Source organism: Dendrobates tinctorius, unplaced genomic scaffold, assembly GCF_039654945.1.
Source record: "Dendrobates tinctorius isolate UK_male_01 unplaced genomic scaffold, ASM3965494v1 ptg000014l, whole genome shotgun sequence".
Lineage (NCBI taxonomy): Eukaryota > Metazoa > Chordata > Amphibia > Anura > Dendrobatidae > Dendrobates > Dendrobates tinctorius.
In genome coordinates this window covers 15,732,319-15,759,243 of record NW_027361682.1, presented here as the reverse complement: position 1 = coordinate 15,759,243, position 26,925 = coordinate 15,732,319, and the positions used below count along the sequence as shown (strand labels likewise).

The 26,925-nt window shown below is 43.3% G+C and overlaps 1 protein-coding gene across 7 annotated transcripts in view; it reads right to left on the bottom strand.

Moving 5' to 3' along the window:
- PIK3R6 (phosphoinositide-3-kinase regulatory subunit 6) overlaps positions 1–26,925 on the bottom strand; it is a 94,411-nt gene that overhangs the window by 66,658 nt on the left and 828 nt on the right. The window contains exon 1 of one of the 7 annotated variants that reach the window (XM_073559676.1): positions 709–858. The exons of the other annotated variants lie outside the window; for them this stretch is intronic. The gene's annotated coding sequence lies outside the window, so the exon portion shown is untranslated. Of the gene's footprint in view, positions 1–708; positions 859–26,925 lie in introns of those variants that run through there. 7 annotated transcript variants of the gene reach the window in all.

Genomic DNA, 26,925 nt, shown 5'->3' with positions numbered 1-26,925 from the left:
GCATTGATTACACAGAAGACCTACTGAAAAGCTTCAGTTATCCTGTGGTGGTGGTACAGGGAAGTGTAACACTAAATGCCAGATTTCCCTACATATTACAACTGATTGCTGAGCACCCTAGCTGGAGACACACTTCGACCAAGTACAGACTATTCAAAGGGAAGAACACGTAAAGTCTCCTGAGGTTTATTACTTGCGCAGAAAAGCATAAATCCATTTACATAGAATGTTATAGTTGGAAGGGACCTCCAGGGTCATCGTGCCCATCCCCTTGCTCAATACAGGATTCACTAAACCATCTCAGACAGATGTCAGTCCAGTCTCTGTTACATCAAGGTTACATCATTGTTAAATGCCAATATAGTAACCATCTTGTAGCAAATTCGCTACTGACTAATATATAAATGGTAACAAAAGATAAGTTTATAGTGCAAACAGCAAAGACAAGGAAGAAACATCCAATACTAAAGAAAACAAACCTGTAGGACTTAATCCAGAAGCAGAACTGATGGTTTTGGTCAACAAGAAAAATTAGTTGTAATTCATAGGAAGGTGCAGTTTCAAAATATGAGAGTTTCAGCTGGGAGCATGGCACGGTGGGTGACCGAAGTGGGCGTCATTCATGGGTAGGTAACAAGGGTGGGTGACATGGACAGAGAAGTTTGCAGGTGCAAAAATTAAATATTTGCAGATATCATTCCATCCTACCTGAACCCTTCCAATACCAGATCCTCCCAGTCATGAGCTCCAATTCACAATACACCCAAACATACTGAGCCAAGGCAGAGCTGTGCATCTGGGCTCTGACTGAGTCACTGAATAATAAGCGGGTTGTCTACTGTTACACGATGTATAAAGGACTTTTGAAAACCTTAATAAGGGGGATTGTCTTCACAGAGAGCATCTCAAGCTGTGCATGGTTGGGGCAGTGATGCAGAAGGGTGGGGGTGCACATTCCCTTGCACGCTGCCACATTATCTAATAATGTTTAACTATTTCACCATCATGGGTAAAGGGAGTGTCAAGTTCTATTATCTCTCTTCAACCGAGCCTTTCCTAAAGAGATAAATAGCACATTCATCTAATGGAATTATGTAAAGGTTTTCCTAAAATCAATACCGCAGTATAGACATGAAATATTCAGGAGTGGTTCTCTGTGTTAATTAGTGTTATTAGTAACAAGGCAGCGGTAAGTCAGAGCTCCAGGCCGAAGCGTTTAGTTTGTAAATTAAAGATGGCTATTGGTGGATGTATACAGGACAATCATCGAAAATGTAATGCTAATGAAGAGGCGTGGAGATATTTAAGAGCAAGGGCAGATCTTTGTGGTGGATAACAATAAAAAGTAATTCTTTAGCTCAGAATAAACCAATATTTATAATTGCATTCATTGAGATAGACAGTTTATTAACCATAAATAGTGTAATAAGATAGCGTGTATACTGTGAATAAAATGCGTGTATATACTGACAGATACAAATAGTTACAGGTGCTTCTCACAAAATTAGAATATCATCATATAGTTAATTTATTTCAGTTCTTCAATACAAAAAGTGAGTCATTACAAACAGAGTGATCTATTTCAAGTGTTTATTTCTATTAATGTTGATGATTATGGCTTACAGCCAATCAAAACCCAAAAGTCATTATCTCATTAAATTAGAATACTTTATAACACCAGCTTGAAAAAATGATTTTAAAATCCTAAATATTGGCCTACTGAAATGTATGTTCAGTAAATGCACTCAATACTTGGTCGGGGCATGGAAGTAATCAACCTGTGGCACTGCTGATGTGTTATGGAAGCCCAGGTTGCTTTTGATAGCAGCCTTCAGCTCGTCTGCAATGTTGAGTCTGGTGTCTCTCATCTTCCTCTTGAAAATAACTAATAGATTCTCTAAGGGTTAAGGTCAGGCAAATTTGCTGGACAAACAAGCACAGTGGTACATTTGGCAGTGTGGACAGGTGCCAAGTCCTGCTGGAGAATGAAATTTCCATCTTGAAAAAGCTTGTCGGAAGAGGGAAGCATGAAGTGCTCTAAAATTTCCTGGTAGACGGCTGCGCTGACTTTGGTCTTGATAAAACACAGTGGTTCTACACCAGCAGATGACAGGGCTCCCGAAACCACCATTGATTGTTGATACTTCACACTATTGAAGAACTGAAATAAATTAACTTTTTGAAGATATTCTAATTTCGTGAGATGCACCTGTATATAACAAACAGTTGCCACTGATATGACCAGTTGCCACCTATCGTTGCCGCGATCTGAATCTGAGCATACGCTGCCCCCAGCGGCCATTTTTCCAGAGGCCACCGCATCTCAGTAATGGATCTGCGGGAGCCTCCAAGCTTTCACAAAATGCCGGCGGAGCCCTGCCGCACCACAGAGCATCACCGCCGCACCTGTTGCAAAATGCCGGCAGAGCCCCGCCACGCCACAGCTGAACCTGTAGCAAAATACCGGTGGAACCATCGGGAACCCCAGAATTCCACTGCCTCCCCAGCCTGGGATGGAATTTACCAGAGGCCATCGCACCAGCCTGGACCACCGAACAACCCCTGTGATCACGCTCCCCTGTGACCACTTCTCCACCTGTGCCGATCCCCCCCAGGTAAGCTGAATTTGTACTGTAAGGTGGACCCCCATTTAACAAATTATTTTTTTCTCTATTTTCCTTCTGAAAATTTGGGGAGCGTCCTATGGTCTGGTGCATCTTATAGTCCGAAAAATATGGTACCTGGTGGTGTGAACCAGAGTCCAATAGTCCGTAGGTAAAGTCCTGTGTCTCTGAGGCGGCATCTCAGCCAGCAGCATGTGTCTGAAGAGAGCTGATCATCTAACTGTAGTATCTTCTATTGTTGTAGTGAGGTGTAACGTGACATAACGTTTCAAGTACAGATCGCAGAACAGGCCACACGTCTACCAACACGTTTTGGAAATGTTGGTTTCCTTCTTAAGGGATGATTCCAATAGGAATCACCTGATGATGACCAGAACTGACTGTCCTTTCTTCTCTCTGGAAGAGAAGAAAAGTGAAAGGACACCCTCAGTCAGCTCTGGCCATCATCGGGTGTGTAAGAAAGCCATATGACAATGTCCGCTACAATATACGCTGGTATTTTCATACTGTTGGTGCTTTAAAAGGGCTGAACTCACCTATTTGAAGCATCCCTGAAGAAGGGACATTTCGGAAACGTGTTGGTAGAAGTTTGGCCTGTTATACAGTCCGTACTGGAAACGTGACATCATGCTACACCTCGCTCCAACAGCAGAAGATACTCACCGCTGTTTTGTCATCTCTCAACTCTGGGCTCACACTGCCGGCCGGGACTCAGCCTCAGTGAAAGCATACACAGGACTTTACCTACGGACTGTTGGACTCTGGTTCACACCACCAGGTACTTAACTTGAAGCAATAGTATATCAACTGGACTTGAATGCCAACTACGAAATTTAATTGTAGCACCTGACAGTACAGCTGGAGAATATAGATGCTATCAGTGTTGAATTCTGTGGCCTGATCTCATGGTTATATGGGAAGTTCAGACCATACCTGACACATATTGAACTTTGTCTCAATCTCCTTCACTTATAGGTGGCAACTGGTCATATAAGTGGCATCTGTTTGTCATATTTTATGCACAATATAAACTATCTTGTTATTACACTATGTATAGTTAATAACCTGCCTATCTCAATTAGCACAAATATACATATTGGCTTTATAATGTATATACCCAGCGGCAAGTGTATTTTCTGCATTATTTGCTGCTTGTAGAGTAGGCAGTTTTTAGCGCCATTGTGGATATTAATGTATTAATTCTTTAGCTCAATCGTATTGTTGGCCAAAAGACTGCACCATTGCTGTGTGATCAGCCTTTCATTATGCGCTGCCATCAACAAGGAAATCTGTCAGCAGAATTTCACTCCCAAAACTATTTATCTTTGTACGTAGTTCTTTTAAAGACAAGTCCAGCAATACCTTTATATAACTAGTCTGTTCCTCCATTACTGAGAATTAAGGTTTTGAATTGATATACAAATGGTTATGATAGATATGAAGCCTCTGTCACTTTAGCTCTATTCCCTCCTCCAACTTGATTGATGGCTCCTCATGTCAAACAGCGTAGAGGCTGTCAGTCATTGAGGAAGAGGTGGCCCTTGATGGGGAATAGAGCTGGATTGACAGAGGCTCCAGATCTACCATAACCAACTCAAAAGCTGATTTCTGAGTAATGGAGGAACGGACTGGACATATAAAAGTATTGCTGGACTTGTCTTGGAAAGAGCTACATGCACATTTAAATAGTTTGGGGTGTGAAATTCTGCTGAGATTCTCTTTAGCCCCAATCGTGCATTCATCTTTATTAAAAAGTGATTTATATGAAATTTCTATAGCCAGACCTGATGATGATGCATGTCAGCTCTTTTTTTGCATAGTCCATAACCTCCTGAAAGTTGTATTGGCCGCTAATTGATAATACATTGCTTTTTAGTGTTTTTCCTGAATTATTCATGGCATGTTAATCCTTATTATGCATTATGGATTGTTTGTTTTCTGCTTTATGGTGCCCCACGGATTATAATGAGCCTTAAAGGTGCAGTTTACGTAGGCTTTTTTGGATAGTTGTAAAGATTATGTCTCCACAAACATTTGTGTTCTTGATTGTAGGAGTAACTAATATTTCATTGTGGTGCTCATATGAGAACAAAAATTGCCTGGGACTCCTTTACCCCACCATTTAATATTTTACGAAAGGCAATTCTTGGCAACTGTGAACGTCATGGGCAACATCAGCCATTATTGAAGAGCAAACCATCCTTATATGCAACAACTCAATAAAATGACTCGGTAGTAATTAACCCCTTCACCCCCAAGGGTGGTTTGCACGTTCATGACCGGGCCAATTTTTACAATTCTGACCACAGTACCTTTATGAGGTCATAACTCTGGAACGCTTCCATTGATCCCGGTGATTCTGACATTGTTTTCTCGTGACATATTGTACTTCATGTTACTGGTAAAATTTCATTCAAATAACTTGCGTTTATTTGTGAAAAAAATAGAAATTTGGCAAAAATTTTGAAAATTTCGCAATTTTCCAACTTTGAATTTTTATGCCCTTAAATCACAGAGATACGGCACACAAAAAACTTGATAAGTAACATTTCCCACATGTTTACTTTACATCAGCACAATTTTGGAACCAAAATTTTTTTTTGTTAGGAAGTTATAAGGGTTAAAAGTTGACCAGCGATTTCTCATTTTTACAACACCATTTTATTTTTAGGACCACATCACATTTGAAGCCACTTTGAGGGGTCTATATGATAGAAAATACCCAAAAGTGACACCATTCTAAAAACTGAACCCCTTAAGGTGCTCAAAACCACATTCAAGAAGTTTATTAACCCATTAGGTGCGTCACAGGAATTTTTTTGAATATTTAAAAAGAAATGAACATCTAACTTTTTTTCACAAAAAAAATACTTCAGGTTCAATTTTTTTTATTTTACCAAGGGTAACAGGAGAAATTGGACTGCAAAAGTTATTGTGAAATTTGTCCTGAGTAGGCTGATACCTGATTTGTGGGGGGGAACGACTGTTTCGGCGCATGGCAGAGCTCAGAATGGAAGGAGCGCCGTTTGACTTTTTCAATGCAAAATTGGCTGGAATTCAGATCGGACGCCATGTCACGTTTGGAGAGTCCCTGATGTACCTAAACAGTGGAAACCCCCTACAAGTGACCCCATTTTGGAAACTAGACCCCCCAAGGAACTTATCTAGATATGTGGTGAGAACTTTGAACCCACAAGGGCTTTACAGAAGTTTATAACGTACAGCGGTACAATTAAAAAATCATATTTTTTCCACAAAAATGATCTTTTCACCCCAATTTTTATTTTCCCAAGGGTAACAGGACCCTAAAAGTTATTGTGCAATTTGTCCTGAGTACGCTGATACCCCACATGTGGGGGTAAACCACTATTTGGGCGCATGGCAGAGCTCGGAAGGGAAGCAATGCCATTTGACGTTTTTGGCTGGAATTGAGATCGGACACCATGTCGCGTTTGAAAAACCCCTGATGTACCAAAACAGTGGAAACCCCCCACAAATGACACCATTTTGGAAACTAGACCCCCTAAGGAACTTATCTAGATGTGTGGTGAGAACTTTGAACCCCCATGGGCTTCACAGAAGTTTAGAACATACAGCCATACAATTAAAAAATCATATTTTTTCCACAAAAATGATCTTTTCACCCTCAATTCTTATTTTTCCAAGGGTAACAGGACCCTAAAAGTTATTGTGCAATTTGTCCTGAGTACGCTGATACCCCACATGTGGGGGTAAACCACTATTTGGGCGCATGGCAGAGCTCGGAAGGGAAGCAGCGCCATTTGACGTTTTTGGCTGGAATTGAGATCGGACACCATGTCGCGATTGGAAAACCCCTGATGTACCAAAACAGTGGAAATCCCCCACAAATGACACCATTTTGGAAACTAGACCCCCTAAGGAACTTATCTAGATGTGTGGTGAGAACTTTGAACCCCCATGGGCTTCACAGAAGTTTATAACATAAAGCCATACAATTAAAAAATCATATTTTTTCCACAAAAATGATCTTTTCACCCTCAATTCTTATTTTTCCAAGGGTAACAGGACCGTAAAAGTTATTGTGCAATTTGTTCTGAGTACGCTGATACCCCACATGTGGGGGTAAACCACTATTTGGGTGCATGGCAGAGCTCGGAAGGGAAGCAGCGCCATTTGACGTTTTTGGCTGGAATTGAGATCGGACACCATGTCGCGTTTGGAAAACTCCTGATGTACCAAAACAGTGGAAACCCCCCACAAATGACACCATTTTGGAAACTAGACCCCCTAAGGAACTTATCTAGATGTGTGGTGAGCACTTTGACCCCCCCAGTGCTTCACAGAAGTTTATAATGCCCGGGCGTGAAAATAAATAATTTGTATTTTTTCCACAAACATGATCTTTTAGTCACCATTTTTTTATTTTTCCAAGGGTACCAGGATAAATTGGACCCCAAAAGTTGTTGTCCAATTTGTCCTGAGTATGCTGATACCCCATATGTGGGAGAAAACTACTGTATGGGCACACGTCGGGGCTCGGAAGGGAAGTAGTGACGTTTTGGTATGCAGACTTTGATGGAATGGTCTGCGAGTGTCATGTTGCCTTTGGAGAGCCCCTAATGTACCTAAACAGTGGAAACCCCCCACAAATGACCCCATTTTGAAAACTAGACCCACTAAGGAACTTATCTAGATGTGAGGTGAGCACTTTGAACCCCCAAGGGCTTCACAGAAGTTTATAATGCCAGGGCATGAAAATAAAAAAATCGTATTTTTTCCAGAAACATGATCAATTAGTCCCCAATTTTTTCATTTTTTCAAGGGTAACAGGAGAAATTGGACCCCAAAAGTTGTTGTCCAATTTGGCCTGAGTACGCTGACACCCCATATGTGGGAGAAAACTACTGTATGGACACACGTCGGGGCTCGGAAGGGAAGCAGTGATGTTTTGGAATGCAGACTTTGATGGAATGGTCTGCCGGTGTCATGTGCGTTTGGAGAGCCCCTGATGTACCTAAACTATTGAAACTCCCCACAAGTGACCCCATTTTGGACACTAGACCCCCCACGGAACTTATCTAGATGTGTGGTGAGCACATTGAACCCCCAAGTGCTTCACAGAAGTTTATAACACTCGGACGTGAAAATAAAAAAATCATTTTTTTCCACAAAAATGATATTTTTGCCCCCAATTTTTTATTTTCCTAAGGGTAACAGGCGAAATTGGACCCCAAAAATTGTTTTGCAATTTGTCCTGAGTAGGCTGATACCCTACATGTGGGGGTAAAACACTGTTTGGGCGCATGGCAGAGCTTGGAAGGGAAGGAGCACCATTTGACTTTTTCAACTCAGAATTGGCTGGAATTGAGATCAGACACCATGTTGCATTTGGAGAGCCCCTGATGTGCCCAAACAGTGGAAACCCCCAATTATAACTCCAACCCTAACCCCAACACACCCCTAACCCTAATCTGAGCCCTAACCCTAGCCCTAACCCTAGCCCTAGCCCTAACCCTAGCCCTAACCCTAGCCCTAACCCTAGCCCTAACCCTAGCCCTAACCCTAGCCCTAACCCTAAGGCTGTGTGCACACGCTGCGGATTTTGCTGCGGTTCCGCAGCGGTTTTGGCTGCTGCGGACCCCAGTACCATGATTCCCTATGGGAATCAAAAACCGCAGTGCAGACGGTGCGGAATTTTCCGCGCGGATTATCTGCGGTTTTCAATCCGCAGAAAGAATTGACATGTCAATTCTTTCTGCGGATTCTCCTGCGGTTTGCCATCTCCTCTAATGAGGAGATGAAAAACCGCAGGACAAAACCGCAGAGCAATCTGCAGGTAAAGCCGCAGGTCTTTTGACCTGCGGTTTCACCTGCGGATTTTACAAAATCCGCGCGGATGAATCCGCACCTAATCCGCAGCGTGTGCACACAGCCTTACCCTAACGGGAAAATGGAGATAAATACTTTTTTTTTAGTTTTATTATTTTTCCCTAACTAAGGGGGTGATAACGGGGGGTTTGATTTACTATTTATGGCGGTTTTTATGTTTGGCGGCTGTCACACGCTAAAAGACGCTTTTTATTGTAAAATAGTTTTTGCATCACCAAATATTGAGAGCTATAATTTTTCCGTATTTTGACACACCGAGTCATGTGAGGTCTTATTTTTTGCGGGACGAGTTGACGTTTTTATTGGTACCATTTTCGGGCACGTGACATTTTTTGATCGCTTTTTATTCCTATTTTTGGGACGCAGAATGAACAAAAAACAGCGTTTCATGAATTTCTTTTGGGGGGGTGCGTTTACACCGTTCCGCGTGCGGTAAAATTGATAAAGCGGTTTTATTCTTCGGGTCAGTACGGTTACAGCGATACCTCATTTAGGTCGTTTTTTTATGTTTTTGTCGGTTTTATGCAATGAAAACTATTTTATATAAAAAATAATTATTTTTGCATCGCTTTATTCTGTGAGCTATAACTTTTTTATTTTTTCGCTGATGATGCTGTGTGGTGGCTCGTTTTTTGCGGGACAAGATGACGTTTTCAGCGGTACCATGGATATTTATATGCGTCTTTTTGATCGCGCGTTATTACACTTTTTGTTTGGCGGTATGATAATAAATCATTATTTTTTGCTTCGTTTTTTATTTTTATTTTTTAAGGGGTTCGCTAAAAGGGTTAACTAATGGGACATTTTTATAGGGCGGGTCATTACGGACGCGGCGATACCTAATATGTGTACTTTTATTGTTTTTTTATTATTTTCAAAAAATGAATTTATTGGGGAATATTTTTTTTTTTTTACTAATTTATTTGGCGATTTTTTTAAATTTATTTTTACATTTTTTTTTTATTTTTTTTTTTACTTTATTACATAGTCCCAGGTGGGACATCACTGTCCTGTGACAGATCGCTGATCTGTCACATCACAGATCACTGTGACAGATCAGCAATCTGTCACAGGCATTGAAGCAGACTTCCTCTTGCCTGCGCTTTGCAGGCACTGAGGAAGCCAGCTTCCTCAGGTCCCCGAAGGCCCCCGTTGCCATCTTGGATTCGGGGGCCTGGAGGATAGGAGCCCCCCGCAGCAGCGCTGCACATTGCGCTGCCGTGGGGGGCTCCCTCCCTGCCGATGCTTCCCTTTAACTCCCGGTACACCGCGATTATGTTTGATCGCGGTGTGCAAGGGGTTAACGTGTCAGGGGCGGTCCGTGACCGCCCCTGACACATAGTGCCGGGTGTCAGCTGTGATAATCAGCTGACACCCGGCCGCGATCAGCGGCGCTCACCACGTGGGCGCCGCTGATCGCGGTAGACGTACTATCCCGTCCATGGTCATACGGGCCCGGGTACCGTGGACGGGATAGTACGTCGGATGTCAGGAAGGGGTTAAAATTCTCTTTTACCATCTGGACTAAATTTTTAATTTTTGAGCAAAAATGTGTCAAGTAAGTTATATTCCGAAACTGCAATATGGTATTAGTCCAGTGTACAGATTTTAAGCAATAATAGTAAGTCATGTCGTGGTTTCGACAAGTAGATGGAGAGAATCTCTTTAGTACAGAAACGCATCAGTCTCGGAACTCCTTGAAAGGAAGTTTCTACTCGACGTAAGAATTTACAAATCTCATTATAAGAAATTCCTTTAAAGAATTCCAGGAAGTTGTTGACATTAAACAAGTTTTCTTGACGTCTCCCACCACCCTCCATCCTACACACAAAGCCTTTTTTAATACGTTTCACCTCTTGTGAAGATAACTTTGATAACATGTTGCATATTTGCTTTTCAAGATTAAAGTTCAGGATCCTTCTTTTTCTTTTGTTTATCATAACATTAAGTCACACAACTTGGAAAGCATGATGCCATTTTTGACCAAAAGGGTACCAGTGTAAGTTGATAACATAATAGTGGTGCTCATTTTTATGCCTTGCTCCTTCATTTACATAGGCATATAAAGCAACAGTATACATGTATTTTATTGAACAACACTGCGCAATTGGCACCATTAGATAAATCAATTGGCTGTCAAAGAAATTGGGAGTATGAAGGGATTTAAAAACATTAAAAAAAATAACATAAAACATGTTATTATAAATTCTTAAATACCTTTTATTAGCAAATCTCACTTGTACCTCTATAAAAGTAGGATTGCTGTTACCTTGAAAGAAACCCATCCTAAAATGTTAATAAGATGTGCATGTGAGCATGTGCAGCTTGAAGCTCCGCCTGTAGGCAGATCTACTCTCAGTGAAAATTTTGACCTAACTGGAGATACCAGAGGCGCTGAGTTAAGAAGAGGATGCTTACACTACTGTCCACCCTGTGTATCTGATGTAATACTGGAGATGCCAGAGGTGCTGAGATAAGGGAGAGAATTCTCACACTGCTGTCCACCCTGTCTATCTGATCTAATGCTGGAGATACTATGAGTTCTGATGTAAAAAGACGATGCTCACACTGCTGTCCTCCCAGTCTATCTGATCTAATACTCAAGATGCTAAGAGTGCTGATGTAAGAAGAGGCCACTCACACTGCTGTCCACCCTGTCTCTCTGATCTTATTCTGGAGATACCAGATGTGCTGAAGCAAGAAGAGGCTGCTCACACTATTGTCCACCTTGTCTATCTGATCTAATAGTGGAGATACCAGAGGTGCTGAGATAAGAAGAGGCTGCTCACACTGTTGTCCACCCTGTCTCTGTTATAATACTGGAAATACCAGAGGTGCTGAGGTACAGTAAGAATAGGCTGCTCACACTGCTGTCCACCTTGTCTATCTGATCTACTTTTTGAGATGCTAGGGTTGCTGAGGTAAGAGCCTGTTCACACTACTGTCCACTCAGTCTATCTGATCAAATGCTAGAGATAGTCGGAGTGCTGAGGTAAGAAGAAGCTGCTCACACTGTTGTCCTCATTGTCTATCTGATCTAATACCAGAGATAACAGGGGTGTTGAGGTAAGAAGAGGCTGATCCTACTTCTGTCCTCCCTGTCTATCTGAGCTAATACTAGAGATAAAAGGGGTGCTGAGGTAAGAAAAAGTTGATCCTACTTTTGTCCAACCTGTCTGATCTAATGTTGGAGATACTAGGAGTGCTGATGTAAGAAGAAGCTGCTCACACTGCTGCGCTCCCTGTCTATCTGATCTAATACTGGAGATACTAGGGGCCCTGCAGTAAGAAGAGTCTGCTCACACTGCTGTCCACCCTGTCTATCTGATAGATCTAACTTTGAATCTTCATGCAAGACCTCCTAATTTTTGTCACACGTGAAAAAAGTATGCCTTCAGTATTTGGTCAGTGTTTTTGCCATCAGTGATTTTCTCGTATGCAAAAAAATAGCAAAACTCTATCTATTGCAAAGAAACGAACAGCACAAGGATAGCATTGTAATCAGTGTCATGGATCAAAAATGAATGTATCTCAACGATTTTTTTTTTCTGGACATAAGGACTGCAACAAAACAAGTACATGTGAACAGCACCATATACTATAATGAATACATTATCTATGAAAAAACATGGCTACAAGGCATACAATAAAACTGACATCAGAATGAGGCCTTTATAGGAGTCTGGTCAACAAAAATGCAAGTAAAATAATAGTAGTCTTTGATGACAGAAAAGTCATAGCCCTTGGCAAACAAAGCTTAGAATAATACTGTATGCTCATTTCCACTTCAATTCTGATTCAGACCTGTTGTTCACAGAATGGACAGCAAAAAAGGAGAGTTCTTGCTTTTGTGACTTTTGTCACACTATTACATTTTATTTTCCTACAGTCGGGATAACTTTTGCTATGAACAAGGATTTCTGCTGGCTTTTCCCTCAGTAGAAAACTTTTACTGGATATTAACTCATTCACAACCTATTCCCATTACATCTGGCGTAGAGGTAGCACAGCATTTCAGAAAAGGAACATCATACCAACAGGGCGTTGTAAAAGACTCATCGCCAGTTATCGCAAATGCTTGATTGCAGTTGTTGCTTCTATGCTTCTAAGGGTGGCCCAACCAGTTATTATCTATCTATCTATCTATCTATCTATCTATCTATCTCTCTTAAGTATATCCCATATTTGTCTGCCTATCTTTCTCTCCCATATGTATCTATTTATGTCATATATATTTACAATATATGCCTTTCTATCTTTTTCATATCTATCTTTATCATATGTCATTCTGTCTGGCTATATCAAATTTTGTACAGCGTTGCAGAGTATGACCGCAAGAAACGACCTGGAAACCATCTGCAGAGACTTTGAAAACTTAGGCAAGAAAGTGAAAGAACTGGGAGCGCGGGTGGTCTTCTCTTCCATCCTCCCAGTGGATGGCCATGGAACAAGGAGGTGGAATAAGATTCTGCAGGTGAACAACTGGCTACGTCGATGGTGCCGTCAGCAGCAATTTGGATTTCTGGATCACGGAGTGAATTACCTATACAATGGACTACTTGCTAGAGATGGGGTGCACCTTACGAAGACTGGAAAACATGTATTTGGAAGTCGCCTTGCTACACTTGTAAGGAGAGCTTTAAACTAGAACAACATGGGAAGGGAAGCAAAAGACCAGAAAAAGCCATACACCTGACAAATGCTATTGAGAAATCTGCTATTAGAAGTGGAAAGGAAGAACAAAGACAAAAGGATCTAATTAATAAAAATATTGGAGAAAGAGAAACCAATCACAAACTAAAATGTTTCTATACTAATGCACAAAGCATGGGCAACAAACAAGGAGAATTGGAACTACTAACTCAGGAAAAGAAATATGATGTCATTGGAATCACTGAAACTTGGTGGGACAATACACATGATTGGAATACAAGACTAGAAGGATACAACTTATTTGCAACAAACAGACTTGATAAACGAGGAGGAGGTGTCGCATTGTATGTTAGAAACGTGTTCATCTGCACAGAGATTGAAGCTTCAGAGACTGGGAGTTCTGTGGAAACTGTTTGGGTAAGAATACAAGGACAGAACAATGGAAAGGACACCATTGTAGGCATTTACTACAGGCCGCCTGTGCAAGCTGAAGATATGGATGAACTCTTTATGCATCAAATGGCCAAGTTATCCAAAAAATATGTCATAGTTGTCATGGGAGATTTCAACTATCCAGACATTTATTGGGAATCTCTCTCAGGCAAAACTAACAGGTCAAGGAAATTCTTATTCTCTCTTGCTTACAACTTTATCTTCCAAAAGGTAGGGGAGAAAACAAGGGGAACTGCTACCTTGGATCTAATCCTTATAAACAGGGAGGAAATGGTTGAGGAGGTAAAAGTGGCTGGGACCCTAGGAGGTAGCGACCATGCTATTTTAGAATTTTGGATAACTAGAGGAGGAAGACCTGTGAAGACTCAGACGTCAAGGTTAGATTTCAGAAAGGCAAATTTTAAGGGATTCAGAAAGAGAATTTGAGGGATCCAATGGCTGGATATCCTTAAAGACAAAAATGTCCAGGAAGGATAGTAAATCTTGAAAAATGAAATTCTCAAAGCACAATTGTTAACAATTCCGAAAAGAGGGAAGAATAGGAAGCATTTAAGGAAACCAGGATGGATGAACACAGAACTTAAGCACATGCTAAAAAGGAAGAAAAAAATGTTTATAAAATGGAAAGAGGGAGACATATCTAAAGAAGAATATAATGCTGTCTGCAGAACCTGCAGGGCACAAATCAGATTATCTAAAGCTGACAATGAATTGAGGCTTGCAAGTGATGTCAAAAGCAATAATAAAGGATTTTGGGGATATGTCAAAAGTAAAAGAAAAGTCAAAGATGCTATAGGATTTTTACAGGATGAAAATGATGAAATGGTAAGACAGGATGTTGAGAAGGCCAAACTTTTAAATTCCTATTTTGCATATGTTTTCTCTCAGAAAGGAAATGTAACATCAACTGTTCTTCACTGTCCTATTAAGGGAATAGAAGAATCCAGGATATCTATAAACAGAAAGATAGTTAGGAAACACTTAGCTAACCTAAATGAATTCAAGTCTCCAGGTCCAGATGAATTACACCCCAGAGTCCTGAAGGAGATAGCAGAAGAAATTTTTGAACCCCTCTCCATAATCTTTGAAAATTCTTGGAGAACAGGAGAAGCCCCAGAAGACTGGAGAAGAGCAAATGTTGTTCCTATCTTCAAAAAGGGGAAGAAGGTGGACCCAGGCAACTATAGGCCGGTGAGTCTGACTTCTATACCAGGAAAGATCTTTGAATAAATTATTAAACAACATGTATGTCAGTACCTGGATAAGAATGAAGTGATTAAACAGAGTCAGCATGAGTTTGTAACTAATAAGTCATGTCAGACTAACTTAATTTCCTTCTATGACGGAATCACTGATTGGGTGGATCAAGGAAATGCTGTAGATATAGTAAATCTTGACTTGAGCAAAGCATTTGACAAAGTATCTCATACAATCCTTATTGAAAAAATGACTAAGTATGGAATGGACAAGGTAACTCTTAGGTGGATTCATAACTGGCTTAGTGATTGGACCCAAAGAGTGGTCGTAAATGGCTGCACATCCAGTAGGAAGAATGTCTCAAGTGGGGTACCACAGGGCTCTGTCCTGGGCCCTGTATTGTTCAACATCTTTATCAACGATTTAGATGAAGGAATTGAGGGTAAACTGATAAAATTTGCTGATGACACAAAGCTAGGAGGGATAGCTAATAATAGAGAAGAGAGAGAGGATTCAAAAAGATATAAATAAACTGGAGCAGTGGGCAGCAACAAACAGAATGGTTTTTAACAGGGAAAAATGCAAAGTACTACATCTGGGCAATAAAAATGAAAAAAACATATACAGAATGGGAGGAATAGGGCTAAGCAACAGCACATGTGAAAAAGACTTGGGTATACTAATAGATCACAGACTGAATATGAGTCAACAGTGTGATGCAGCAGCAAAAAAGGCAAATGCAATTCTAGGATGTATTAACAGAAGCATACAGTCTAGATCAAGTGAAGTCATTTCCCTCTACTCCTCTTTGGTCAGACCTCATCTGGAATATTGTGTCCAGTTTTGGGCACCACATTTTTAAAAAGACATCAACAAACTGGAGCAAGTTCAGAAAAGAGCGACCAGAATGGTGACCGGTCTGCAAACCCTGTCTTATGAGGAAAGGTTGCAGGATTTGGGAATGTTTAGTTTGCAAAAGAGAAGACTGAGAGGAGACTTAATAGCTGTCTACAAATATCTCAAGGGCTGTCACATTGTAGAAGGATCATCTTTATTCTCATTTGCACAAGGAAAGACTAGAAGCAATGGGATGAAACTGAATGGGAGGAGACACAGATTAGATATTAGAAAAAACTTTTTGACAGTTAGAGTGATCAATGAGTGGAACAGGCTGCCATGAGAAGTGGTGAGTTCTCCTTCAATGGAAGTCTTCAAACAGAGGCTGGACAGACATCTGACTGGGATGATTTAGCGAATCCTGCTTTGAGCAGGAGGTTGGACCAGATGGCCCAGGAGGTCCCTTCCAACTCTACGATTCTATGATTATATATAAGTAAAATAATAGAACAACTAATATTTACTGTCATTGCTGAAAATTCCTGATTTTTTTTTAATGGGCCAGAGGCTGATTTAAAATGAAAAATATTTTTTTTAACCTTTCGCCAACTTTCTCCCATATATTAACAGGCTACTAGTATGGTCCCTGTGCTAGAAAGCCCTAATTTATTTGGTTTGATGATATGGTGGTCCAATGTGTGGTACCATCTGCAGTGTCTGAGATCCCAAACTTATACGGTGACAGGAAAACTCGAATACAGATGTGCTTCTTTCGTATTTAGGCAGTTAACAGAGATCCCTATCTCATTTTTATTTTGTAATCATTTTGTAAAAGAAAAGTGCGTGTATTGCTACAATTAAAATAAAAAAACAGGCAAAAAACCCCCAGAGTCCTATACCACCAGGCTCGGTCTGGCCTGGCAGGGTACCGGGTAAATGCCCGTTGGGCCCCGAGGGTCATGGGGGGCCCTTTAAATTTCCTGCACCTTTAAATGTGTAGGGCCCTTTAAAAGCGCGCGTGCACATACCGGCTCTGCGCCGCGCGTGGTCGGGCGGCGGCCCCCTGGCTGGCTGTCTCCGGCGGCGGAAGCTCCTGAGCATCTGATGAGAGCGATGAGTCACTCTCACCCTGGCCGCCGTGTGACCTTGCTGCAGTGGTTCGTGTGGCACCGCGGCCTGTTCTTGATGAGCGGTGAGTCACCGCCCTGCGCTCTTTCATCGTCTGTAGCTGGCTGCTGCCTGGCTAATAGCAGCGCCAGCACACAACAGAAGAGAACGTCGCTGCTCATCCTGCTGCTCCCGCTCCTGTGTGTTACAGTGTACACAGGCAGCCCTGAGCCTTCCGGTCCGCGGGTCCGGTGAGTGTATAAAATAGCAGGTGAAGGGGTCCAGGGGACACTAGGGGAGACAGACAGTCACAGTCCACTAGTCCAATGTCCTCGGCTGATGGCTGTGTGATGGTGGGTGGGTGGTGGTGGACTCTCTGCCGGCTGTGTGGTGAGTGGTGGTGGTGGACTCTCTGCCGGGCTCCCTGACTCCTGCAGCCCTGTGGCCTGCCCAGTGCCGCGTCCAGTGTCCTCCTCCTCGGTCATGCAGCTCTACCGGCTCCCGACTACCGCTGTCCTGCAGTGCCAGACAATGCCAGCCCGGCTGTGTGTTGGTGGTGGTGTTGTGTGCTCTCTGCCGGGCTCCCTGTCTGACTCCTGCAGCCCTGCGGCCTGCCCAGTGCATCCAGTGTCCTCGGTCATGCAGCTCGACAGGCTCCCGACTACCGCTGTCCTGCAGTGCCAGGCAGACAGTGCTGGCCTGGCTGTGTGGTGGTGGTGGTGGTGTTGTGTGCTCTCTGCTGGGCTCCCTGTCTGACTCCTGCAGCCCTGCGGCCTGCCCAATGCGTCCAGTGTCGTCCTCCTCGGTCATGCAGCTCGACCGGCTCCCGACTACCGCTGTCCTGCACTGCCAGCCCGGCTGTGTGGTGGTGTTGTGTGCTCTCTGCCGGACTCCCTGTCTGACTCCTGCAGCCCTGCGGCCTGCTCAGTGCGTCCAGTGTCCTCCTCCTCTGTTATGCAGCTCTTCCGGCTCCCGACTACCGCTGTCCTGCAGTGCCGGACAGTGCCAGCCTGGCTGTGTGGTGGTGGTAGTGTTGTGGGCTATCTGCCGGGCTCCCTGTTTGACTCCTGCAGCCCTGCGACCTGTCCAGTGCGTCCAGTGTCCTCCTCGGTCATGCAGCTCTGCCGGCTCCCGACTACCACTGTCTTGCAGTGCCGGACAGTGCCGGCCCGGCTGTATGGTGGTGGTGGTGGTGTGTGCTCTCTGCCGGGCTCCCTGTCTGACTCCTGCAGCCCTGCGGCCTGTCCAGTGCGTCCAGTGTCCTCCTCGGTCATGCAGCTCGACCGGCTCCCGACTACCGCTGTCCTGCAGTGCCGCCCCGGCTGTGTGATGGTGATGTTGTGTGCTCTCTGCCGGTCTCCCTGTCTGACTTCTGCAGCCCTGCGGCCTGCCCAGTGCGTCCAGTGTCCTCCTCCTTGGAGTCATGCAGCTCTGCTCTGCCGGCTCCCGACTACCGCTGTCCTCCAGTGCCGGCCCGGCTGTGTGGTGGTGGTGGTGTGTGCTCTCTGCCGGTCTCCCTGTCTGACTCCTGCAGCCCTGTGGCCTGCCCAGTGCGTCCAGTGTCCTCAGTCATGCAGCTCCCGACTACCGCTGTCCTGCAGTGCTGGCCCGGCTGTGTGGTGATGTTGTGTGCTCTCTGCCAGGCTCCCTGTCTGACTCCTGCAGCCCTGCGGCCTGCCCAGTGCGTTCAGTGTCCTCCTCGGAGTCATGCAGCTCTGCTGGATCCCGACTACCGCTGTACTGCAGTGCCGGCCTGACTGTGTGGGGGTGTTGTGTGCTCTCTGCCGGGCTCCCTTTCTGACTCCTGCAGTCCTGTGGCCTGCCCAGTGTGTCCAGTGTCCTCCTCTTCGGAGACAGGCAGCTCTGCTCTGCCAGCCCCTGACTACCGCTGCCCTGCAGTGCCGACCCGGCTGTGTGGTGGTGGTGGTGTGTGCTCTCCGCCGAGCTCCCTGTCTGACTCCTGCCCTGCGACCTGCCCTGTGTAGAGAATGATGGCTAGCCTGGCATGGTGAGCTGCTCTGCTGTCTCTGCACCCTCCCTGATGGGGCCCCATTGAGAGGAAAAATAGGCTTCTGGGGGCCCCACGGTTGTCGCCTACGCAGTTTAATTGTATATCATTCTTGTCACCATGCTCCCTGGAAGCTGTTCCGGAGCAGAGGAGGCCATAGTATGCTGCATGGAGTAGCAGGGGGGCTATAATGTGCTGCATGGAGGAGCAGGGGAGGCCATAATGTGCTGCATGGATGAGCAGCGGGGCTATAATGTGCTGCATGGAGGAGCAGGGGAGGCCATAATGTGCTGCATAGAGGAGCAGGGGGGCCATAATGTGCTGCAATGAGGAGCAGGGGGGCCATAATGTGCTGCATGTAGGAGCAGGGGGCCCATAATACTGTATGAAGGAGCAGGTGCCCCATAATTCTGTATGGTGGAGCATTATATGGGGCCCATAATACTGTATGGTGGACTATATGGACTCATGGGTAGCATGGTGGCTCAGTGGTTAGCTGGGGTCCTGGGTTCGAATCTCACCAAGGACAACATCTGCAAGGAGTTTGTATGTTCTCCCCGTGTTTGCGTGGGTTTCGTCCGGGTACTCCGGTTTCCTCCCACACTCCAAAGACATACTGATAGGGAATTTAGATTGTGAGCCCCCGTCGGGGACAGTGATGAAAATGTGTGCAAACTGTAAAGCGCTGCAAAAAATGTTAGCACTATATAAAAATAAAGATTATTTATTTATGAGGTGCCCATAATACTGTATGGCGGACTATGTGGTTGCACATAATACTGTATGGCGGACTGTGTGGTTGCCCATAATACTGTATGGCGGACTATGTGGTTGCCCATAATACTGTATGGCGGACTATGTGGTTGCCCATAATACTGTATGGCGGACTATGAGGTGCCCGTAATACTGTATGGCGTACTATGTGGGTGCTCATAATACTGTATGGAAGACTATGTGGTTTCCCATAATACTGTATGGCGGACTATATGGTGCCCATAATCCTGTATGGCGGACAATGTGGGTGCTTATAATACTGTATGGAAGACTATGTGGTTTCCCATAATACTGTATGGCGGACTATATGGTGCCCATAATACTGTATGGCGGACAATGTGGGTGCTCATAATACTGTATAGAGGACTATATGGTTGCCCATAATACTGTATGTTGAACTATTTGGTGCCCATAATACTGTATGGCAAACTATGTGGGTGCACATAATACTGTATGGCGGACTATGTGGTTTCCCATAATACTGTATGGCCGACTATGTGGGTGCTCAATATACTATATGGCGGACTATTTGGTTTCCCGTAATACTGTATGGAGCACTATGTGGTTGCCCATAATACTGTATGGTGGACAATGTGGTTGCCCATAATACTGTATGGCAGACTATGAGGTACCAATAATACTGTATGGCGGACTATGTGGTTGCCCATAATATTGTATGGTGGACTATGTGGTTGCCCATAATATTGTATGGCGGACTATGTGGACCAAATCTGCAGAATGTGGAGCTTTTATCCCCATTAGACTGGAGTGGCATGTCTGACTTGATCACTGATCCATTCATTCCCTCCGTGGCTGCACTTCTTTTTTTATAGAAGCCCCAAAGAGAATGAATGGAGCTTCGGTCAGATATCCCACCTGCCGATCCATTTTAAAATGGGGATAAGTGTCCTATCAGGGATAAAACTTCCTCATTCTTCCAATCGGTGCAGTTTCTAATGGTCGGACCTAAGTGATCATCTATCCTGTGGAGCCCATGGATCGGTGATAACTTGTTTTACCCAAAGAACCCCATTAATGTAAGCTACTGTAATTATACATCCAGTTATGGGGGCGCACAGTAGATATGCAGGAGCCGCCTGTGTTTTACAGCCGATGCTCCACTATAATGGGGATAACGACTGACAGATATTTACAAAGAAAATGGGAGACGTTTATTAGCATTCTGAATAGGACCTGTGCACAATATATACCGTATGGGAATAAACATGTGAGAAATAGGAGGAAACCACTATGGCTAAATAGTGCTGTAAGGGGTGCAATAAGAGATAAAAATAAAGCATTTAGAGAATTAAAGCAAGTAGGTAGTGATGAGACATTAAATAAATACAGAAAATTAAATAAATTCTGTAAAAAGCAAATCAAGACAGCAAAGATTGAGACAGAGAGACTCATTGCCAGAGAAAGTAAAAATAATCCCAAAATATTCTTTAACTACATAAATAGTAAGAAGCTAAAAATTGATAATGTTGGCCCCCTTAAAAATAGTCTGGGTGAAATGGTGGAGGAGGATGAGGAAAAAGCCAATATGCTAAATTTTTCAACAGTGTTTACACAAGAAAATCCCATGACGGATAACATGATCAGGGATAAAATTCTCCATTAAATGTCACCTGCTTAACCCAGCAGGAAGTACGGCGGCGTCGAAAAATCACTAAAATTGACAAATCCCCGGGCCCGGATAGGATACACCCCCGAGTACTGCAGGAACTAAGCACAGTCATAGATAGACCATTATTTTTAATCTTTAAAGATTCCATAATAACAGGGTCTGTACCACAGGACTGGCGTATAGCAAATGTGGTGCCAATATTCAAAAAGGGGACAAAAACTGAACTTGGAAATTATAGGCCAGTGAGTTTAACCTCAACTGTGGGTAAAATCCTGGAGGGTTTTCTAAGAGATACTATACTGGAGTATCTGGAGAAGAATAAACTTATGACCCAATATCAACATGGGTTTACAAGGGACCGTTCCTGTCAGACTAATCTGATAAGCTTTTATGAAGAGGTAAGTTCCGGACTGGACCAAGGGAATGCAGTGGACGTGGTGTACATGGACTTTTCAAAAGCTTTTGATACGGTGCCACACAAAAGGTTGATACATAAAATGAGAACAATGGGGATAGGGGAAAATATGTGTAGGTGGGTTAAGAGCTGGCTCAGGGATAGGAAACAAAGGGTGGTTATTAATGGAGCACACTCGGACTGGGTCACGGTTAGCAGTGGGGTACCACAGGGGTCCGTTTTGGGCCCGCTTCTTTTTAACATATTTATTAATGACCTTGTAAGGGGCATAGAGAGTAGAATTTCAATATTTGCAGATGACACTAAACTCTGCAGGGTAATCAATACAGAGGACGACAATTTTACATTACAGGAGGATTTATGTAAACTAGAAGCTTGGGCTGATAAATGGCAAATGAGCTTTAATGGGGATAAATGTAAGGTCATGCACTTGGGTAGAACGAACAAGATGTATAATTATGTGCTTAATGGTAAAACACTGGGCAAAACTGTCACTGAAAAAGACCTGGGTGTATGGGTGGACGACAAACTCACATTTAGTGGCCAGTGTCAGGCAGCTGCTGCAAAGGCAAATAAAATAATGGGATGCATTAAAAGAGGCATAGATGCTCATGAGGAGAACATAATTTTACCTCTATATAAGTCACTAGTGCGACCACACTTAGAATACTGTGTACAGTTCTGGTCTCCGGTGTATAAGAAAGACATAGCTGAACTGGAGCGGGTGCAGAGAAGAGCGACCAAGGTTATTAGGGAACTGGGGGGTCTGCAATACCAAGACAGGTTATTACACTTGGGGTTATTTAGTTTGGAGAATCGAAGGCTTAGGGGTGATCTTATTACAATGTATAAATATATGAGGGGACAATACCAAGACCTTTCTAATGATCTTTTTACTCTTAGACCTGTGACTGGGACAAGGGGGCATCCACTACGTCTGGAGGAAAGAAGGTTTAAGCATACTAACAGACGCGGATTCTTTACTGTAAGAGCAGTGAGACTATGGAACTCTCTGCCATATGATGTTGTAATGAGTGATTCCCTACTAAAATTTAAGAAGGGACTGGATGCCTTTCTTGGAAAGTATAATATTACAGGATATATACACTAGTTTCCTTAGTGTTGCGTTGATCCAGGGAGCAAGTCTGATTGCCGTATGTGGAGTCGGGAAGGAATTTTTTTCCCCAATGTGAAGCTTACTGTTTGTCACATGGGGTTTTTTTGCCTTCCTCTGGATCAACATGTTAGGGCAAGTTAGGATAGGATGGGTTGAACTAGATGGACTTAAAGTCTCCCTTCAACCTTAATTACTATGTTACTATGTTACTATGTTACTATATAACTGTAGGGTGGGCCCCTAGAGTCCATTCCCCTGGTGGACCCCAGACACCCCAGTCCGACCCTGTATACCACCCCTGGCACAGCACAGCTCACCTTATCACTGCTACCCAGGTAATGAATTCTTGTACATGAGCACAATATCTGCTGTAATTGGCATTTTGCAGCAAAGACTGTGTAACATGGGACTTGGTAGTCAGCAAAGCTTAAAATTTTACATTTCTGAGTTGGAATCACTTTTTGTCTAGTGGCAAACAACCAGCTACTGAACCTATTTTCAGACATATAGAAATGATGACAACTACATCAGTTGATAGCTGCAGTAGATTTCGTTTCCTGACTCCTGTAGAGGTCACAAATACACCAATTTTATTTGGAGGGTTGTGCCTCACAATATATTTGGAAAACCTTACCCCAGCAGGCTTTGGATTTAAGACTGGAATATGAAATACCAGGCCTGATGAATTGCCCTTATATTTACATGACAAAGAAAAAAATGTGGAAATACAATGATCCAATGCTGGAAAGTGGCATTGGTGGGAAATGCCAGAACTAATCCTGATGACATTTTACAGTGCTGTCATTGTGTTTTGTCTTCTCTTTTGCCTAGAAGTAGCCAAACTTTATGCAAAATCAGAATTTCTTTGACGTTAAAGGATATAGACAACTTTTTGTTTACCTAAATGCATGCATTGTGGTTAAGTCATTTTTCCAAAAGTGTTTTATTTGAAGAAAAAAAAAGAAGCATTCAGCTTTTACAACCTTTGTTTATCATGGTATAACTTTCATGTGGTTATAAATCAGCTGAGAAAAAAGTTCAGAAAAAAAACATTAGGTTCATAAACTCTGTAGCAGATTCACAGTTAAGTCATTCTGCAGCCAGCTATCATATGCGCATGTTGCGTATTTGCATCTCTTGGCAGAAAAACGCAGTGGAAAATACACGCATTTTTTATACTGTATGTTTTTTTGCTTGCATTTTTTTTTCCTGTCCATTCAATGGGTCAAAAACGCAAAAAGAATTGACATGCTGCAGAAAATAAAACGCTGCAAATTCGGACTGAAATTTACTGATCATGTGCAGAGCACTTCAGGATTGTCATTGAATTACCTTGTGTAAGTATTCCATTGCGTTTTTAGACCATTTAGGCGCTTCAAAAACGCAGCAAATACGCAACGTGCACACATAGTCTAACACACACCGGACCATAACATAACCCCAAATTTTGGGAAGGAAAATAGAAAAAAAAAGTTTTTAAAATAAATTTGTGGTGCGTCTTATACAATGGGTATGGAAAGTATTCAGACCCCCCTTAAATTTTTCACTCTTTGTTTCATTGCAGCGATTTGGTAAATTCAAAAAAGTTCATTTTTTTCTCATTAATGTACACTCTGCACCCCATCTTAACTGGAAAAAAAACAGAAATGTAGAAATTTTTGCCAATTTATTAAAAACTGAAATATCACATGATCATAAGTATTCAGACCCTTTGCTCAGACACTCATATTTAAGTCACATGCTGCCCATTTCCTTCTGATCCTCCTGGAGATGGTTCTACTCCTTCATTAGAGTCCAGCTGTGTTTAATTAGGCTGATAGGACATGATTTGTAATGGCACACACCTGTCTATATATGCAACGACCCTGTCTCCTTTGACCTAACTCCATTGCTGCCACACTCCGGTAATTTATTATCGGATTATAAGATGCACCCAATTTTCCTCCAAATTTGAGGGGGAAAAAATGCATCTTATAATAAAAAAAAATATGGACATGTATGGTTTAATGTCTTTTCCTATGTGGATTGGATGGGTTGTTACCGACATCTGGTGAGAATTTCATGTCAATAGCACCTTTAGAAATATATTTACTTGGAAAATTGGTGACGTGTTCAATACTTATTTCACTGGCTGTACACGTGAGGCAAAAACAGTACAAAAATAAGAGATAAAATGCAGACGGAATCTGTGAGACCTTTTGGCAGAGGAGATTGCTACTGAAATTAGGACAGATCTGCAATGTACCGTATTTTCCGGACTATAAGACGCGCTTTTTTCCCCAAAATTTTTTGGGCAAAATGGGGGTGCGTCTTATAGTCGGAATATACTTACAAATACTGTGGCGGCAGTCCCGGACCGATGCTGCAGGACAATGCAGCTTCCCATCCCAGGCTGATGCGGCGGTAGTGCTCTGTGGTGCGGGGGGGCTCTGCCGGCATTTTGTGGAAGCCCGGAGGCCCCCGCAAATCCATTGCTGCGATGGGGTGGCCTCCGGGAAAATGGTCGCCGGGGGTGGCGCATGCTCAGACTGAGATCTGAGTTGCCGAGATCTAAATCTGAGCATGCGCCGTCCACCTGCGGCCATTTTCCCGGAGGCCACCTCATCGCAGCAATGGATCTGCGGGGCCCTCCGGGCTTTCACAAAATGCTGGCGGAGCCCCGACGCACCACCTCCACACCACCGCCAAACCTGCACAAAATGCCGACGGAGCCCCGCCACAGCACAGAGCACCACCATCGCACCACTGCCGAACCTGTCGCAAAATGGCAGCAGAGCCTCGCCACACCACAGAGCACCACCACCGAACCTGTCGCAAAATGCCAGCGGAGCCCCCCCGCACCACAGAGCACCACCGCCGCACCAGCCTGGGATGGGATTTCCCAGAGGCCACCGCACCAGCGGGGGTCATATTGGCGGACCTCCGAACAACCCCTGTGACCACGCTCCCCTGTGACCATTCCTCCACCTGTGCCGATCCCCCCCGTAAGCTGAATTCGGACTGTAAGATGAACCCCCATTTGACCAATTAATTTTTTTCCCTATTTTCCTTCTGAAAATTTGGGGTGCGTCTTATGGTCCGGTGCATCCTATAGTCCGAAAAATATGGTAAGTGGTCTCTCCTGACTCTGACCATTAGTTTTTCTGGATGAGATATTACAAAGTGATTCATTCAGACCGTTCACCCCTCCTTGTGGTCGGGTGAGAGGAGGATGGCAAATTGTATGCGCAGAAAGATAAGTGCAAGGACATGATTCTAATTTACATCATATTTTCCCACAGGAACCTCTTAGTGGAATAATATAACCGCCATATTTCCGAGCATACGTGATATGAGATTGTTATTGATATGGCATGAAAATATTGCATTGACATGTGATGTCCCCGGTATGCTGGAAACTTACTATCTACCTTAGGGGCCATTATTTTCTCCTTCATATTTTAGCAATCCTTTTCTAGCAAGAAAAATACACAGAAAACTTTTGTACTACCTGTCACTATAGATCATAGGCTCACAGAGGAGATGCTGCCAGGTGTCCAGTGGTGTTGGATTTTTATTTATCTAATCCATAACCAACAGATTTCATTAAAAATATTGAATTGTTTCTGCAGCCTCTGTGCTAAATTTATGGAAGGAACTATAGCTCAGAGTCCATAGAAGGAACTCACAAAACCTTCAGGATGTGAAGAGTGTGTGGAAGAAAGGGCCAAAATCACACCTGAGCAATGCCTGCGACTAGTTTCCCCATGCAGGAGGCGTCTTGAAGCTGTCGTCACCAGCAATGTCTTTTGTATGAAGTTTTAATTAAATTTCAGTAAGCGTGTTCAATACTTTTTACCTGTGTCATTTCTCATTGTTACACATAACTTACTTTATGGACATCAATGTTTGAATCTCTTTGCCTGTGCGGATTGAATGGTTTGTTACTATCAACTGGTGAAAATTTCATGTAATTTACTTAGGAAATTGGTGACATGTTCATCTTTTTGTAGCTTTAAAAGAACTGTGTTTTTTTCATATATGAAATCTAAAATCTTATATGTTTATTTCATGTTACTCTAAAAGTACCCACAACCTCAAAGAGGGAAAGTATAACCTGGTTGCGTTACCATGTTTATACTGGAGTGTACGTAATTAACCTAGTTTGGTGCTTGGGAATACTGGGGGTGTGTGTGTACTAGTCTGTCACCAATGGCAGGCGTCACGTTGGCCTATCAAAATGGTGTGAGTGGTGGCAGT